This window comes from Monopterus albus, unplaced genomic scaffold (assembly GCF_001952655.1).
Source record: "Monopterus albus unplaced genomic scaffold, M_albus_1.0 scaffold69.1, whole genome shotgun sequence".
Taxonomy (NCBI): domain Eukaryota; kingdom Metazoa; phylum Chordata; class Actinopteri; order Synbranchiformes; family Synbranchidae; genus Monopterus; species Monopterus albus.
In genome coordinates, this window is record NW_018127949.1 from 4,004,556 (window position 1) to 4,016,669 (window position 12,114).

The 12,114-nt window shown below is 41.4% G+C and overlaps 1 protein-coding gene across 1 annotated transcript in view; it reads left to right on the forward strand.

Annotated features, from left to right (window-relative positions):
- Positions 1-12,114, forward strand: part of ptprea (protein tyrosine phosphatase receptor type Ea) — a 44,485-nt gene that overhangs the window by 15,155 nt on the left and 17,216 nt on the right. The window contains exon 2 of the mRNA XM_020605125.1: positions 5,436-5,721. The gene's annotated coding sequence lies outside the window, so the exon portion shown is untranslated. The remainder of the gene's footprint in view (positions 1-5,435; positions 5,722-12,114) is intronic.

Consider the following 12,114-nt stretch of genomic DNA (forward strand, 5'->3'; position numbering starts at 1 on the left):
GCCTGTCCCTTTGCACTCTGTCTCCTGCTACATCTCACAGTCTAGCTAATTTTATATCCCCAAGTTTCAATGTGAACCACAGCTCACACAGGATATGATCTAAACTGTTTCTCTTCCTTCTTTTGGACAGCATCTTCTGAGTCAGCATCATAACAAGGATATGAAATCGGTGTAGAGTTCCCCTGACCAGCAGCTGAGGTGCTCATGAGTACAAGAGGGACCGTAGGATTGAAGTTTAGTGGTTTATTTTTATTTTTTTTATTCATTTATTTTTTTTATAAAGCGTTCATGCAAGGGTGCAGTGGTACATCTCTTCTAGAGCATGCCTCTTAGCTGATGTATGTGTTAAACATCCAGTAGACAGCCTGACCTTTCTGGAGCAATGATCTGAAACAGATGAATATTGAACTGAAATTGAATTAACCATTTTCTTAACAAAGGGTATTGTTATGTGTTACCTCACAGACTGTGTTGTTTTTTGATTTCTTACTCCAGGTCAAACTTTTGGTAGTTCTCTGTGAAAGAAGTGGAAGATGTTCACGGTTCTCTCTCCAACGTGCGAAACAGCTCTGTTCTGCAGACAGACAAGGCATGTAGCCTTGGGCTGTAGCCAGATATACACACAGAGAGGCTGAGAAATCCACAGGGCTCTTTTCCCTTTGTGTGGGCGTGCATGTTTCTTACAGTACATGCCCATTAATGTCAGGTTCTGTGTGTGAGCTTGTGAGTATATTAGAGAATGGTTTGGAGTTAACAATGTGTGGAATGTTTCTCCCCTTTTGTCCTGGAATACTGCTGTTTCTCTGTCATGAATATTTACCAGGTGGGGTTCACGGGGTTTAAGCGTTGCAGGGAATCCTCGGCTGGGGACTTGTTTAATCCTAACCCTGTCCTGTTGGAGCTGCTCTCAGCCACTTGGGAGAGAGAGCTTTGGGAAAGGATGTGAGAGGAGGAAGGGGAGAGAGGCCCCAACACTGAGGGGATGCATACTGGACTGTGGGATGTATGGCTGAATAATGGCTGCTTTTACATGCTGCAGTTGTCATGAACTTAAGACTGTTAAGGATTGAAAACTGGTTTGATGAGCTGACCAAACTGAGCATATATTTATTGTTGTTGTTATAGCAAAATAGTTATAGTTTAATGCAAATTCCTAAGGCGGGCATGTGGGAGAATTAAATATAATGAAGTAATGGTGGACTCCCACAAAGTATTGCACAATTTTGACTAAAGAAACTACATTTGCTCATATACCTTCATCAGGCATTAAACAAAACAATAAATAAGGTAATACTGTATCCACAGAACGCAGCAGAAAAGGTTGAAATGTTAAACTGATGATAGTGGTATTAGAATAGGGATCACCAAAAAAGATCATTCTGAGGGGGACATGAATATTTAAGTTTCATAGCAAGCCATCGTATATTTGTCTAGACATTTCACTTAATTAAAACTACAGTATGTAGCTGAAGGTCGCAATAGCATGAAACTCCAAATCAACCCACTCTGTTCCGCCCAACGTTCCCCCTCCCTGCTCCGCTGTGCTCCACCACGCTCTGCTCAGCTCTTCAGATACAGTAAATGAGAGTGCAACAAAACTTACTGATCAGATGTGAAAGTCTCTGATTGGTTAGAGGTCAGTCCCACTCAAAACCTTTTGGAAGCTAATATCACTGCACTGCTGCCAGTGGTGATCAATGACTCTGGGTCACAGGAGGCTTCAACAGCATCTGTACACATTAAAACAAGTTTTGGAGCTTATTTCTATGGAGTTTGCATGTTCTCCCGTTGAAAGCACTCGTCTCCGGGTGCTCCTGCTTCCTCCCACAGTCCAAAGACATGCAGCTTAGGCTGACTGGTGACGGCTTATACCATCACTGTATTGGTTATGGATCTGACAGAACCACAGGTGAATATTAAATCAGGCTTCTTATTTATCTGCACACAAAAATAAATCACACTTTTGATGTAGTCTGTACCCTGTAGGACATTTTCTAGATATTTGCTTATAAATAACGGTGATTGTCAAGTTTAGAAGAGCTGCTATGTGATATTATGACTTTCACATCCTGCTTGCTTTGGCTAAGGGCTGCTCACTCAGACCCGGATGCCAAGATACACCGGTGTGTTTGGAAGCGAGACAGACAGGCGCAGGAGTCTGTGCTTACAAAATCCCACTCCTTCTTGCCGTCTGTCCCCTTGCTATGGAATATTCAGCACAAAATGCGTGGACAGCTCACCTGGGACACAGCTCTACTTGCATCTGATCATAAAGGCATAAAGTCTGTGCATTTGTTTCCTGTAGTACCATTAATTCTAATCTTTGCTGCTGCAGTTTTCATCTAGGTGCTGGTTTTGTCTCTTTCAGGTTTGGCTGTAAACACCATAAATCACAATGAGCCTTTCCACTTCTAGGACTGTATTTCTCCTTCTCAGATTTATTTACATGAATAATTATAAGAGGCCTGAAAAGTTTAAATCATCCAATAATTTCAAAAAGCAAGGCTTGAGCTAAATCTAAAAGCTATTTTGTGCTTGAGTATTGTATTTTCAATGCTCTCCTCTCCTGTTAAACATCTCAGCACCACTGAGATGTACAGTATCTTGTGACCCCACCCCACCCCACCCGGAGAGGTCCTGTGCCATTATTGGATTTGTTGTGTCTTTGGAAGTGACACACAGTTGCACGTCCGAGAAGACTTCTGTAAACAGTGCTGTGTGGACTGATGCTAGGGCCTGATAGTAACTCAGTGGGTGAAGTGACATCTCTCTCTCTCTTTCACTCAGGGAGTGTGTGTGTGTGTGTGTGTGACAACAGTTACTCTCCAAGCTTATCTTCATAAATGGGTTTGTGTCGGTGCGCTCAGAGATCTCAGTATGATGCTCTAATATGATTGACCCCTGACCCTGGAGAGGTGGATGAGTCACAGAGCCAATTGCGTCTGTGTGTGTATGCATATAGGTGTGTGAGGTGTCTATCTGTGTTTGAGTGGGCATTTGTCACCTTGGTACTGTGTATTTTCAGCTAGGCATTGGGATTTACCGGGGAAATAACGGCTGTATGACGGTTTTCATGAAACCATGTTTTAGTGTGCAGCTGTAAATCTCACACCTGTGGAAGATGAAGCACAGAGACCTAAAAACGACCGAGCCCAACATCGCTTCTATGAAGTTGCTGCATACACGTAATCAGACCTAGCATCTGGAAGTCATTTGTCATTTCTCTGTGCTGCCTCTTGTGTTACGTTGCTGTGGTAACTCTCTAGGTGTTTGCATTACGAATATGCAGAGAATTATCACCTCATGTTTCTAAAGCTAATTTAAATGCAGTGGTGTTTGTGCAGTTTAGTAGCAACAAACAGAGCACTGACTACAGATATTAGTCTCTGTCATGGATTAGCATGAACTGAATCATAAAAATACCAGAAACTCTAGTGCTTTCTTTTATCTTCCTCCGGTTTCTCTCTTTTTTTGCCTCTTGTCTCTATGCATTCATGGAGTCCTACCACTTCAGGATAAGCACAAATCAGTATACTGGTATTTCTCTTTTTTACTTTTATATGTTTTACTTTGCATATGAATGAAACCACTGCACATTTTAGTGGAATCAACTGAAATATTAGTAAATTATTTAACAAGCCGACTATATTTTAGTTTATCATTTATATAAAGGTTTGATCAGGAAATAGTTCCTATGTTTTCTTTCTTCTTTACTTACACCAGGCTGAGCACATTTTGGCTCAAATAGTCATTTTACAAGTCACATATGATCACCCATCTTTATATGGTGTTTATCACATGCATCGTGGTAATCAGAGTATGATTGTGAGGAAGTGATACACTGATAGTCACTAAGGCTGCATGTTCACCGCATATTGTAGTGTCTGCAGCAGTGCACCAGCAGCTTTCCCTCAAATAAGCTGTGAATTAAACCTGATAGCAAATGTGTTGTTGTATTTTAGAGAAGATAAGGAAGTGCATTTTCCTTCCCCTATAGAGCACAACCAGAGCAGGCCAAGTACTTTACCTTTCTTACCTTTTGTATTTTGTCCATGTGCATGTACAGAGACCCTTTTAAAAATGAGCCACACTTTGTTCTCCACACTCAGGAGAATAAACGATCTTGCACATAAAAATCTCATTCTGCATTCAGCAGCTTTCATGTGTTGCAGTATTTTCCAGTGATGATATTGAGCATAAAGTTCTGCATCTGATTGCATTACAAGAAGGTCCTTCTATTATTCAGTAGTTCGCTTCATCTGATTCCACACTGTCAGACCTGCTATTATTTATTTATGAACTTTGAAATGATATGTGGTTTGAAATACTTGCTCACTGTGCTTTCAAGGAACTTGGGTGTAAATTTAAAAATGTATTGTGCAGGTTTGAGAAAATGATCTCTCTCTTTTTTTTTTTTTTTTTTTAAAAGTCTCCATCTTTGGTCCACTCTATCCTGGCCTCTGAGCACAGCCTCTTTTGCTTGGGCTATTATTTGGCTTTCATGGAAATCCTCATGCATGGCACCTCATTATCCAGGATGTCACAGAGCAAATGTTGAGTGGCTCTTTGAGCATCAACTGGATAGGGGTGGAGATGGGGAGGGCTTTAGGATATGTGTTCATTCATTTATTGCTACAGCCTAGAAATAGAGAAACAGACAGAGAGAGAGAGAGAGAGAGAGAAGGGAACCTAGTTTGAACAAGTCTGCCATCATCTAATCTGCTCGCCATAGCAACCACTCAACATGCTTCCCTGCAGCTTTCAAGCTAAAACCTTGCATCTCCAGCATGTAGTTTTTCATTTTTGTTTTTGGAAACAGTTTCATAACTTCAAACTGTCCTGGGATCAAAATAAATATGTTGGTAACAAGACAGAAAGAGGCTTTATGTAAAATCTGGGTTTCAGTAGATTTAGAAATTAGAGAAACCACTTTTTTTTTTGTTGTTGTTGGTAAACGAGGTTAGCCTGGATACAAGTAGTGTCTGCTGGATTAGGAAGACTGATTAGCATCAGAGGCTCTCATTAGAGTACTCTTCTGACTCATTTAAAAGTCCTCTTCGCTATAGTTACATGTTGTGGCCATGTGTATATCACCCTTGGGCACTTTTTTAAAACTTTGTGCCATGGTCACAAAACTGTTCATATTCTGATTTCCGCTCCAAGCTAAATGCATCATCATGATTGAAGAACAACCCACAGAAGATGCACGCATATATGTGGTTTCACAATATTTTGGGTCTTCCTCATTACTTCGCAGGTTCCTCCTTTTGGGAAGCTGCTCTCTGTCTTAACTGCACACTTGCTACATACTGTTTCTGCTCAGGGCAGGAAACATCCTCCTCATCCAGCTTCTCCTCCTCTGTCTTTTTGTTTTTGCTGAGTTATTCCCTCTCTAACATGCTCTCTGTCCTTCTTGCTCTCTTTTTGAATTGAAGGTGGTGAGCAGCATCCCTCTAAGGCTTGCAGTGCTGCTTCACAAATTCTTGGTGAGCCGCTGCTGGAAGTGAAACACTGAGGCCAGTCACTCTCCTCCGCCCGGATCCAGGGAGCATCCATCCACACTGGGCTGTGGGAGCTGACCTTTCCCTCGCTACCTCCACCATCTGTCCAACCTCCCACTGAAGATGATGACAGCAATGTGACGAATGTACTAAGTCTTCACCATGTGACCTGCTATTATGGATCTAAGAATTGGCATACATTGAATCAACACTCATCAAGGTAATTCAGAACACTGTGGCCTGCATAGATAACGGTGCATGGATGTGTAGTAGCTTTTTATACACTTACACTTGCAATTAGTCTTATGGATCAATTTCAGTTCAGACACAAAACTCTCTTTCACTTGCACAGGGTTGATTTTGTCACAAGGTCCTGGCACATTTTGTGGACATTGTCACTTCCTTACTCTGGAGAGTCATGGCTCCAGTTTGTTGTGTTTGTTCTTAGTAGAAAGAAGCAAGAAACAAGAACTGAAACATGCTGGTGCTAAACAGCAGTGAGTAGAGAGGACTGCACAGTCGTGTACAACACTAAAAACGCCATTAACTTTACCGTGCATGCTCTAGCTAATTCAGAACAGTGCGTGTTGTTTTAAAATGTAAAATGGGATTGTTTGTATTTATGCTGGGTAGATGCAATTTGGTTGGATTTTATTATTGTGCCATATTTTTTGAGAAAGAATTAAATGCCGTCACTATTTTCTTGATAATTCAGTTCCCACTTTTGACATTATAGACATTCCCAGGTTTTTTTTTTTTTCTCTCATTTCTGTGGCCAGCCATATTAAGACTGCAGACCTACAGGTATCACTGTATGAGGTGTGTAGGGAGAACTAAAACAGACAGATCAAAGTAAATGCAGACCTAAAGCATCAATTGTGATTCATTTGCCTGTTATTACAACCCGTGTTTACAAGCTGTACAGCTGCAAAAGCCCCTTTCATACCCTTGCTTATGACATTTCCCCTTCATTGTTGTGCACTTCAAATATTTTAGTCCCCACCAGGCTGCTTAATGACCATGATAAAATAAGGACAAAGGGAACATGCAGTATTTGTAGATAGACCAATGAAAAACAAGGCCTGAAGTCTAAGATGGAAGGAAAGAGAAGGACGAGCAGAGTGTTTGTGTGGCTAAGTCTGTCCAGCTGTTTCTGTGCCTGCGTGTGTACGTATCTTATCCAGGGTTTTTTGTCAGGAGTGTGTGGCAGTCTTCTCCCGTTTCCTCTCTGGAGCAGAGCTGCACAGGAAGCTCACTGATTGGCTGGTTGCACAGGAAAAGAAAGAGCCACTATCAAACAGCAGATGGAGGACAGCATGTGCTTACACTGCAGAAACACACACACAGCCAGGAACACAAATTAAGCCCTACATACAGAAGGTACTATCTGCACATACACTTGCTTTTATTAGAGTGTGACCCAGATTGCACAATGCAAACGCCAGCTGTGGAGAATCTTAAGTTTTCATAGAGTTCTAGTGGAATGAGGACAATAGAGGACATTTCAAACAAACTTGTGGAATGTTTTTATAGTAGCAAGGACATTTCTTCTAGCTTGAAGGTTGTTTGGACCCCTCAGCTTTTTTTTTTCCAGCTCTCTCATTATAGTTTTTTTTTTTTTTTTTTTACCTGTAGAGCACTATAGCTCTTAAACCTTCAAGGTTTTATTCACCACTGAAAAACAAACCCATTGTGTTGGAGCAATGACAGGGTTTTGAAATAATGTAAGGCAGGAAAATTACTTTGAAATAATCATTTGTTAGGGGCAGAAACAGCCAGATATTGAATTTTCTTTCTCTACTTACCTCAGTGGTTTGGAGGTTAAGTGTGTTTGTTGTTGAGATTTAGAGATGCCTGGTGTGTGAGTCATTTACTTCTCATCGCCTGTCATTCCTTCACAAACTGTCAAAAGCTGTTAGTGAGGGTACAGGTCTCTCCCCCTGTGCAAGCCTGCGTCATCGCGCTTTTGTCAGCCACATGTGCTGCACTTCCCTTTTTCCAAGAGGGCAGCGAGTTCTCTAAGAGGCCTTCGACTAATCATTTGCTCTCCGTATGGTTTGTGTGTTTATGTGTCCTTTTGTATTCATGTAACAAGTCTGCTTAGGAGGGAGGACAATGAGGCTCACTATGGTGCCAAGGGCCTCGCTGAATGACCCGTATTCCTGTAGAAGTCAGGCCAAACAACAGGGTTACACAAGCTTAATCAACAAAGTACTCCTCATAATGTGCTCTGCAGGGGCTGTGATCCTGCGAAGGAGGATTATGAAAAATGTGTTACTCTAAGGTGGGCTTGGGGTAACATACAGTAATTACTGTGCTCCCAGTTCTAGCTTTTCTTCCAATCAGCAATCACAGCACCTTCTCTGTGAATCTGTGCTGTGAAATAGAAGTTGTCTCTGTTTTTTTACTTCTTTGTCAAACTCAAACCTGTTGTCACCGGGTGTGTGATAAGAAAGCATAAAGAGGCTGTTATTCTGGAAGATGAAGTGTGATAGCACAGTTTTGCTATGGCAACTGGAGCTGCACAGCAGTAAAATCTTGTTTTCCATGCAGACAGTCTGGGGACATGTCAAAAACCAGAAGATAGTCTCATATCCCTTTTAATAGACTCGTACAGGAGGGTTTTATAGTCTGCGTCTGCCCCGAGCAGGCAGGTCTGCTCTGTCTCTGCAGAACAGCAGAGGCAGGCTCCTCAGCCTCGCAGCGTGGGCCGTTAACTTATTCCTTCTTGTCCCGCATCTCCTCTCCTCCTCCTCCTCCCTCAGAATCAAATGGTTTTTGTTCTTCTACAGTGGTGCTTATCACTTGTTTCTCCGCTGCTGTCCTCCTCCCTCCTCCCCATCTTTCTCTCAAGGAATGAAAGGATATTTTATCAAATAGATCTTATCTGTCTTGTGCTGATCCTGAAGGAGTGTTGTCTGTCTCTCTCTCTGTCTGATAATCGGGGCTCTATAGCAGATCCCCATGTTTCTACTAGAGCCACGTCTGTTTAGCCCCTGCTTCATTGCTGATATTAAATAAAAATCAATGCCAGAAGAAAAGCTTTGTGTATTGTCATCATTGCAGGCACTGACACTGCAATTTATTTAAGTCATTTGAGTGGAGTGGGTTTCTTTGTCCCATGGGGTTTCTCAATTGCCTGTTATTTGAACACTTGAATAACATGACATAAAATGAGCCATACATTCTCAGGGGAGACAGTCTAGTGTATTGTAATGCTTTCTAAAATCAGGCTCCCAGATGGCATCAGACTCAGCTGCTATGATTCTGCATCAAACTACAGTTTAATCTTTTTTTATTGGGCCTAACATTTTCTCAAGAGACCCCTGACGAATATATGACCAGTTGAAGGGGCAATTATCCATACTGTGACCAGCATTTATTTGTTTACTGTTTCAGATTTGTTCTGATGTGTAAACTGAATTAGGCTGTTCCAGGGGCTTAAATCCAGAATGGCTGTGGTTTACACCCTGAATGGCTTAATTCTGTGTTTCTACCATTGCTGCCTACTAGCAAATAGACTCGAACAACTACATTCATCTAAACTCATATCCATAGAACGACAATTTTACAAATTAGGGTTCAGAAAATATTTTAGGAATTAAAGGGAATTCCAGTATTTGTTATTCCAGTATTTCCTTTTATTTAATTGTCTGTTATGCATGTCGCTGGTAACATTTCACTTCTCTACAGCTGAATTTTCCGTTTTGTCCATTTAAACTGTACAAGTTAAGCATAACCTCCAAAAAGGATCCTACAAGTGTATCCCTTGTGTATGTAAGTGTAAAAGTCATTTACCACCCTGTTACACTCTTCTTTCTCCTCATGGCTCTGTGGGATGAGCAGTAAATTTCCCATTAGTCACCATGCTGCTGTATACACACTCCCTTCCTCTTTAACTTTTCTCAGCATGTGTCTCACACTAATACCTGTTTATGGCTGGTAATTGCAGACTGTTGGGGAAAAATGAAAAGTGTCACAGTGGCGATTTTGTCATTTTCAGCCCAGCTGCTGCACATTACGGTGGCTATCGATGGCTCTGAGTCCAGGCCATAATTGCACTGGCTCTGAATAATTGAAAGAGGGGAGGAGGTAAATCCCTGAGGTGTCAGGGTGGGAGAAAGATGGATGCCCCTGTGTTCAGGGCTGTCAGGTTGGGAGGTGTAAGGAGCCAGGAGGACATGAGACCCTCACAGGGAGGTTGTTCTCCCCCAGACGCACACACATGTTGTGGATGATGGACCACTAGCTGAATGATTTCTGGCACGGCAGTCCCCAGACAGGCCTTGGCACATGTGTTTCTCATGGACGCCTGTAGCTTGTAGCATTTGTCGCTTTGTGGGCATGCGTGTGTCTCCATGTATTTCATGCCAGGAGGCCAGGCAGTGTATCTTTGCATGTCAGTTGTTTGCAGATTTGATGCAGAAGCTTATGTATGTTATGTGTTTGTGCAGGCGTGCAAATCTATGGATCAGAATTAATAAAAAAAACCTACTTGCTCCTTGGAAACAAACTGTGACTGTGTGTGTGTGTGTGTGTGTGTGTGTGTGTGTGTGAGAGAGAGACACAATCACACGAATGGACTAAATGACACTGAAACGGACAAGTGTTTGCTCGCTTGTGGTGTTTGCTAGTGCAGACTGGACTAAATATGCACTACTACTAATCGGTTTGCATGCATCACTTGAATGTGGCAGAAGCTTAAAAATGTTATAAACACAGAGTACACTATAATATTTCTGCTTTCGAATGTTAAAGTTATGGCTGGAATGTTTTTAAGAGTATTAACAATAATCACTTCTGTTCTAGCACTGTGTTATTTTTAACTAACGTCCAGCAGCTAAAAGCTCTTATTTCCAGTGAGGGCCACTCTAATGGCAGTGCTTTCAGGGTTAGACACAATAGCCACCGTATCTCAGTCAACAGGATGTTGTGTTTACAGTGTGTTGTCTTCCAGGCAGCTGATTTTTTTTTTTTTTTTTTTTTTCCGGTCAGTGGATGGCATGGTTTTCTCTTTGTTCTATTATTAAGTAAACGGTTCTCTCCTGCATGCACATATAACACCAGTGTACATACTGTAAGCACATGTGCGTTTTCTCACACATTCATCTGAGATCTCCATGAGAGATGCTACATTTGTTACCATAGAGGTGGAGAACTGACACTGCAGAATGGAGTCAGCGGGTCTCCAAGGTCATTACCACTGCCACAACGTCTGGGCGCCCAGGGAGGGGGGCAGGAATTGATTAATGACAATTCTAGGAGCTCAGGAGGGAAGGGCTGCAGCCTGGCAAGAGAGCAGTGCTGCAGAGGTAGAGTTACTGAAAAATGGTGCTATAGATAGTGCTAGCGCAAGAAACTGTAGAGTGCGACCCAGTGCTACAACTACTCCTGAAAAGAGCAATCTTTATTCATCTAAGTTGGATCTGCAGTGATGAATATAAAGCCCCTATGGAAATGGTTTGAAATTCTAAGTTCACTATTAATCTCAAGAACCCGACTGATTTATTCTACGACTCTACTGGTTTTTGTAATTTTACCAACGTTTGTAGTTGTAGTGCACGTGGTCCTTGGCAGTGTTACATGAAAAGCCATATTATTTGTAGCATTACTGGCTAACAGTCTGGCTTACAGTGGCTCTGTATAACCATACACTGCACATGTGCAGCCACCAGTGACATGGATGTTTTAAGACTACTGAGACTGGTAGTTACATCTCAGCTTTGTCATGTGTACCACTTACTTCTTCAGCTTTCCTGTAACTTGGCATCAGTACTCAAAAATTGAAGAGCTAATGAAACAATAAAAGGTGATGAAGTTGAAGTTCTATACATTGAAATATCACAACAGGTGCATCTTGATCCGAACAAAGTTACACAAAACAAATTAAAATTAATCCAGTTGATGGGGATATTAGAAGTATTGTGTAAATGTACATGCCATAAACACAAAAGACACCAACATGAACAATTCATTAAATATCTAAACATTTATAATAGTTTTTAAACAGGTGTGTTTAATGTTATGGCCATAAACTCTTCTCCCCACATGTTTTACCAAACATCACTGTTAATTCAGACAAAAGCCTGGAATCATATCAGGTTCTCTAGTTTTTAGTTTTTGTCTGTATTTAGTTTTTTTTTTTTTCTTAAATAAAAGACTATGTGTAGTCCTGAGTGGGTTACCATGGGAACACACCGTGAGGAACAGCGGCATACTTGACAAATCTACATTCTTTACAGTGTACTTTTTAAAGTCTTAGAATGGATTCAAATCAGGTACTGTCTAATGAATAGTGTGCAGATAAAAATGCTCCTGCTATTTCATTTAAAAAATGTAATAATATATTCATGGAATACATTGTGACAGTCTGAATGTAGATTATGGATGTTAAATACAGAAGAGAATCGACAGGAACGGATAGATGCATTTAGAGAGAGCAAAACTTTGTCCAACTAGGTTACATCGCATGAGAAGCGGTCGCACATCTGTGTGAGCAGATGGACACCCCAGCTTCATTTTCCCCATCATGACTTTAAATGCATTACGCTGTCCTGTAAATAGCTAACCTGGCCCGCGTTTCCCCACTGCAGCTCCCTAAAGGCAAAGAACA